Genomic DNA, 7,641 nt, shown 5'->3' on the forward strand with positions numbered 1-7,641 from the left:
GAGGAGGCACTTCCTGGCAAGACTAGGAATAACAACTGATGTTGATTTGTTCCTGCTAGTAGGTCAGCTAATTTTCCCAGGTACAAGTGAATTTTTCCTACTCTTCACAGATAAACTGTTCCGAGAAATTTAGGAGTATCCATGTAGTCTGAGGGGATGCTTATGCTGTTACATTGCTTTGAAAGTCTTACAGCCTTGAATCATTCTGGGAAATAATTATCAGCAGTGTACTTTATCAGCCTGGGAAAACATACTTTTTATATCAACCTGTAAAATAATCTATGTTTATAAAATATAGTGCTCTTTCAAATACATTTACCCAGAAAGATTGTGATCTCAGCAATCAGTAGCTGAGAAGAAGTATGTTTGCAGCCAGTCTGGGATACACAAGCTAGTCTCTATCTCATAAAGTGACACAACAAAGTAAAAACTAGTTGAGGTAGAGATTAGTGTATGCATTAACTTATGGAAAGGCAAATACATATACAAAGGGAAGTAGTAATCATTCTGATTCAACATTATAGCAAGGTATTTGGTATGTGGGTGGCACAAATCTGTGGTACCTGGGAAGGTAAGGCTGAGGTATGAGGATTTTGAGTTCAAGGCCTCCTGAGTTATATGTGGAGAGCTAACTCAAATAAACAATTAAAAACACAAATCTAAAAAAATAAGATATGCTCGTGTACATAGAATCTTATTTTTAGAACTTGAGACAGATCTCAATATGTGATAGCAGAAGTTAACTTCAAATTCACCATTCTTTAGTGTCCTCCCTATTGCTGTGACTGGAAGAGACTATTACCATATCTACCCTTTCACCAGCATCTTAAGGAATAATAACCAATAAACTTACCTTCTCGCCACTTCTTTTGTGGGAAATATGAGATTAATTACTTTATAATAAAATCTCAGTAAAATACAAAAAATTACACTTGGACATGATTAATTAAACAGCATTATAAACACTCACATAGTGAGACCAAAGGAGGATAGTCTTGAGAGGATCACAAAGGCTCAACAGCAGTCTGTGGAGGAGCAGCAGATCTCTAGCTAAGCTCCCTCCAACATCCCAGTTTTAGCATTCCAGAGAAACTTTTACCCCTAGAAAGACAGCCCAAGTAAGTTATAACAGTACAGGCATTCTGGACAGGAAGGAAAAATCAATTTTGCTGGCCTGAAAACACAGTTTTGAGCTCCTGGCTGCATCCCACCACCACGTCGGTGCCAGCACCGGCACAGCACCCAGCATTGCATGCACCAAAAGCACACAACAGTGACCAGGAAGAAATCCTCCAGATGGCGGCAGGCAAACATGGATCGCAGGCTGAGCACGGACTGGCCAAACTCGCAGAGAAAGCATGAGAATCCCCCAAAGGACATTCTCACTGGTGCCCACAAAGCAGTTTCTGGAAGGTAGCCCTTCCCCTACTGCCAGAGCAAAGTGCCATGTTTGACATTGGCATAGACCGGGTCAGACCAGACTAAAGTGGGCCAAGGGAAATTGAGGACAAAGGGACCATCTTTGAAAAGGGCAAGAGTGACTGAACTGTGAGATCCAGCTCCACCCAGGCGGGAGGATCATTCCTGGGCCAATGCTCACAGACTCACGTAAACTCAGCCAGAGGTGCCCGGCCCCACCCCACCCCCTGACACTGGGGCTGCCAACTCTCCAACAGCCCCAATGTCTAAAATCAAACTAAAAGCAGCTAGCACCTAGTGGCAGCATGGAACAAACAGACAGGAGAGTAACAGTTCCTGAGAAAGATAAACAGCCCCTTTACAGAGGTAGCCCAATTCTTCCCGCAAATGAAGCTGAATTTCACAGCCAGTTCCACCCAGGAGAAGGTTGCCCTGCCCAGAAGGAAGGAACCTCCCCCGGGGAAAGCAGCTCTCAGCCAGGTAAACCAGGCTAGAGGTCCCTGTACTGCTGAGTCCTCAGCCTATTCAGAGCCAGGCATTAAAGGCAGCAGACCCACAGCAGACTGGAGGAGCCACAGTTACTGAGACTGTTCAGTATCCCCCATCTACAGAGGACACCCAAGTTGTACCTTCAAGCTGTGGGCACCACAGAGCCCAGGATTTAACTAACAGGGGAGGAGGTTCATAGCAGATCCAAACCCTGAAAACTGAAAGCAATCCAAACCAGCCAAGCAGCAGGAAAATAGAAGGTAGACCATGGCAAGTAAACCAGAGACTGGAAAGAGACCACCCAACAAGCAAGACTCCATTTTTAATTATTTTTATTTTCCATTTTTGAGTTGTCATTTGTTTTTTGTTTTCCGTTTTTATTTCTTTGTTTTATTGCTTTTTTTCTTTTTTGTAAGTTTTTTTTGTATTTTGTGTGTTTGTTCTCCTGTATTTTTCCTTTATTTCCCTTTTCAAATTTTCTTTCTTTCAAATTACTTTCCTTTAACTAAGGCCTTTACTCTTTTCTGCAGACTCTCCATTGTCTATCATTTTAACCTCGTTCCTTCTACCAATTCTACTCTTCTCCAACTTTCCACTTCACTGAAACTAAACCAAAATCATCACCTCCCATTCATTTTACTCTATGTACTTCACTACCCCTCACTTACCCTCCTAAATTTACTTCCAGGACCTCCAGACTCCATTGACCCCTGGTTATCAGATAGAGGGTATCCCTGTTCAATCAGAGCGAATCAAGGAGTTCACAGAGAAATCTTACCAGTCCAAAAAGAACTTAATATAAGAACAAAAATCACTAATACGGTTATTACGGTAAGTAAGTAACTACTGAATACAGGGCTAAGGGTTGGTTGTTATACAGAAATTGTATTCTTTGGGAACACCAAATCTGATTTTATATACAAAAACGAGAGGGAAGGTATCTGTATAACTTCTAAGATTTCTACAACTGTGTTTGGTAAGGTTTGGTTTGGGTCTTAAACAGTGCTCACAGGTGCTTGCAGATTGCCAATTCCAATCTAAATGGGCAGAAGAAGCACAAGATGGCAAGCCAGGGATGTCCTCTCCCATGCAAAACAAGCAGAAAGCAGAGCAGTCAAACAAAGACTTAGAAGAAAACCTTCCAAATGCTCTACAAACTCTACTGATAAAAATGCTAAATGAAAAGTTTGAATCAATACATCAATACATCGATAAAGTAATAGGGGATTTCATGGCCTCCACAAATAGAAAGATAAATGAACTTCAAGAGTCCATTGAAACGATAGCTACCCAGCTAAAAGATTTGAGAGACAGTACTCAGAACCAAATTAATGAAGTAAAGAAGTCCATACAGGAACTAAGAGAAAATTATGGCAAAGACATGGAAACCATCAAGAAACACCAGTCAGAAACAGGAGAGATTCAAAATCAAGTAGCTAGTCCAGAGTCCAGACTAGATGAAGCAGAGCATCGAATCTCAGGAATTGACTTTGGCAATGTAGCAGGATATAAAATGAAGTCTCAAAAATCAATGGCGTTTCTATATGCTAATGACCCAAAGACTGAGGCCAAAATCAGGAAAGCAACTCCTTTTGCAATAGCCTCAAAAAACATAAAATACCTAGGAATAAGCTTAACCAAAGAAGTATAAGATCTCTATGATGAGAAATTTAAAAACATGAAAAAAATATTAAGGCAGAAATAAGGAAATGGAGAAACCACCCATGCTCCTGATTGGGAGGATTAATATAATCAAAATGGCAATATTGCCAAAGGCTATCTACAAATTCAATGCAATACCCATTAATATCCCAACACCATTCTTTAATAAAATAGAGGAACTAACCCAGAAATTCATATGAAACAATAAAAGACCTAGAATAGCAAAAATAATCCTAAGCAGAAAGAACAGTGCTGGAGGAATTTCAATACCAAACTTCAAGCTGTATTATAAAGCTATAGTAATAAAAACAGCTTGGTATTGGCACTGGAACAGGCCTGAAGACAAATGGAACAGAACTGAAGACCCAGAAATGAACTCACACAACTATGCCTACTTATTCTTTGATAAATTAACCATAAATTAGGATGCAAGAAAGATTGCCTCTTTAACAAATGGTTCTGGAAAAACTGGTTCAACACCTGCAACAAACTAAAACTAGATCCTTATATATTATCCTGCACCAAAATCAATTCCAAATGGATCAAAGACCTCAAAATTAAAACAGATACCCTGAAAACACTACAAGAAGAAGTAGGACAAACACTTGCACACTTGGCACAGGACGAAATTTCCTTAATCACGGCCCAGAAATGCTACAAATCAAAGAAAGATTGTACAAATTGGACTCCATCAAACTGCAGAGCTTCTGCAGGGCAAAGGATATAACTTGCAAGATAAACAGAAAGCACACAGATGGGAAAAAGATCTTTACCAGCCATACAATGGACAAAGGCCTCATATCTAAAATATATGCAAAATTTTAAAAATTAAATTCTTCCAAAACAAAACCACAGAGAACCAACAGCCCCCTCTACAAGTGGGCTAAAGACTTCAAAAAAGACTTCTCTGATGAGGAAATGAGAATGGCCAAGAGACATATGAAAAAGGGCCATAAAAGAAATGCAAACCAAAACAACATTGAGATTCCATCTCATCACAGTAAGAATGCCCTATATCAAGAAAACTAACAATAATAAATGTTGGAGGGGATGTGGCCAAAAGGGAACCCTACTTCATTGTTGGTGGGAATGTAAACTGGTTCAGCCACTCTGGCAAGCATTATGGAAATTCCTCAGAAGGCTAAACATAGAGCTCCCCTAAGACCCAGCAGCCCCACTTTTGGGCATCTACTCAAAAGACTAGAAATAAGAACACACTAAAGTCAACAGTACAGCAATGTTCACCACAGCACAAGTTGTCATAGCTTAAATATGGAACCAACCCAGATGCCCCTCAGTATACGAATGGATCAGGGAAATGTGGTACATATACACAATAGAATTTTATTCCTCTATCAGAAAGAATGACATTGCCCCATTTATAAGGAAATGGAAGAACCTGGAAAAAATCATACTCAGTGAAGTGAGCCAGACCCCCCCAAAACATGAACTCTATGGTTTCCCTCATAGGGAATAATTAGCACAGGTTTAGACTAGTCACAGCAGAGGATCACCAAAGCCCAGTAGCAATCCCCTTATGAATGCATAAGATGATGCTAAGTAAAATGAACTCCATGTAATGGAAACGTGTGTTATATCACTGTTGTAATTACTTTCAACATGCTATGTGAAACACTAGCTTCTATTGTTGATGATCCTCTTGTATCCCCTTCCTGTGATTGTATTCACCGTATCTCATCTGAGTACCCTGGATACTGTATATACTGGTATTAGAACTAGGGATATTAATGGGAATATCAAAATTGAGAGACAAAGGATAAAAAGGCAAGTGACTCCAAGAGCAATACTTGGAAAACCATTAGTTGTAAACTAACTGAACAGCTCATGTGGGGAGAGGGAAAGGACTAGGGAGAGTGGGGAATGAGGGAGGTGGTAACAAATAGTGCAGGAAATGAACCCATGCTGTAATGTATGAAACTGTAACAAATATAAACAATAATAAAAAAAACTAAAACTCCCTTTAGCTAGGGATCAGGTAATTGAAAGCTTAAAATATTAATTCCTCAGTGATGGGGGGAGTTGATGAGAAGTATTGAAAATTACTACGAAAACATGCTTTAAAAAAAAGAGATGATCAGAAGCATAAAGTTAAGTTTGAATATGAAAAGGCTCCCGCAGTTTCTAATGTTGACTATTTTGTGTTCAGTTGAAGAAACTGTAAGGGGTCAGGTGTTGTTGGAAATAAGCCTCTGGTTGGGTTCCTGGGGTTTGTATCTTGTCTTCTAACTCTTCCTTCCCCCTCTCTCTGTCTGCTAAGATAGAAGCTCTTCCTCCATTCTCGTCCTGATATGAACTGAAATTCTGAAACCGTGGGCTCAGTAAATCTGACCTTCTTTTAGGCTGTTTATGTCACGCATTCTGTCAGAGTGACAAACAACATGAGATTTCTTAAAAATCTCAGGTTTTAACTGCCATAAATGATTGCAGCTTACGTTACATTAGCTTTTGGAAGAGGTGTGCAGCTTATCGTGTGAATTAGGTGCCTTTTTCTGTGACTTTTGCTCTGTAATTCGGCATCCCTAGACTCTGGATGGCCAGGAAACAGAGCCTCTACAGATGCTACCTGTCTCCAACTAAGTTCATAACATTTTTATTGTCAACTCAGTTTTTCTGTAAGGTGTTGAGTTTTGACTTCCACTCCAATCTTGGGATGAAGTTAATAGCTCCAGTTGATTTCCATATCTCTTGACCTTCACTATGCTCTGTGTTTTAAAATGTGTCTACTTTTCTTACTCAAATCCAAGAAAAACTACCACAGCAGGTGAAGGATAATGTTTAGCCTTCACACTCTTTGGACTACATGACCCACTGTATGACAAATGATCTATGATATTGCAGATAATATTTTATTGTATGGCTCCCATATCCTTTCTTGAACTTTGTATCCTACTATATTTACATAAACTCTTGGCTTGGGGTTGGTGGTGACAGTTGTACTGAAACTGCTAGCATAAATATAGTGGTCCACAGATGATACCCAGTGCAATGGCTGCCTAGGAGGTTAACAGAAATGGATCTGTTTTTAAGATGATAGAGGAGAAAATGTGAGAGCATTCTGCAGAAAGCAGGAAAAAAAAGACATTTGTTATGTCTGAATTACTTGAAGCCTCTTCAAAAAGTGAACACACACAGCCACTGCAACTTCTTCAGTATAGATTATTTTTAAAGGGTAAAAGAAATTCAACCTAGCAGTTGTCACATTTTTTCTATTAATGTCCTATTATCTTATGCTGAAGGAAGCCACAATCAGCCAAGTTAGGAGGAAGTGACTACTGATGCTCTGATTAATATCCATGAGGATTTTGTTACTACCTCAGTTACCTTTGAATATTGCATAACCAGAGCAGTGACTCTCCTATACTATAAAATTTGTACTAATCCGTTTCAAATATTTACAGGCTGTATCCAAAGAAAGAAATAATGAATTTGGTTACTCTAAAGATGCTAAGTTTATACATTTAAAAATTTTTACCTACAACTTTGTTTTTCATGTATTTTGCATGTTGAAATATCTTGTTCATATGAATAACTATGGGGCACACCCGGCCGGATGCCTTGCATCATAAAGAGGCAGTTCTAGCTGGCCCTACCTGTTTTCCAAGCACTGGGGCCACGTGGGTGCCCCACCCCCCCGCCTTCTGGGAACCGAGGAAACAGAAAAGGGGTTCTAGCTGGCCCTGCCTCCCAGCCTTGGGACCACGTGTAGCCAAGATGGCGCGTGGTGGTGAACCCAGAGGCAGTCCTGTGGGCTGTGACATAGAGTTAGGCTGCCCCTTAGGGTGGTCCCGCGGCTCTCCACCCTTGACAGACAGCTCACAGACCCTACGTAGGTGCACGTATGTGGGGCACACAGACTGGCCCTGCCTGTCCGCGCCCCGGAGGTGTCTGGTTGTTGCTCCTGGGGAGTGAGGCCCTGAAGAGCCACACCTGCCTCAGTCCCTGGGGGCGTGCTTGCTTGCACCGCCTCCCGGAAGAGGGATCCCGGTTAGCCCTGCCTGCCTTCTGGGTCCGGAACTGGAAAGGCGGCTCTAGCTGGCCACGCCTCCCAGC

This window comes from Perognathus longimembris, chromosome 8 (genome assembly GCF_023159225.1).
Source record: "Perognathus longimembris pacificus isolate PPM17 chromosome 8, ASM2315922v1, whole genome shotgun sequence".
NCBI lineage: Eukaryota > Metazoa > Chordata > Mammalia > Rodentia > Heteromyidae > Perognathus > Perognathus longimembris.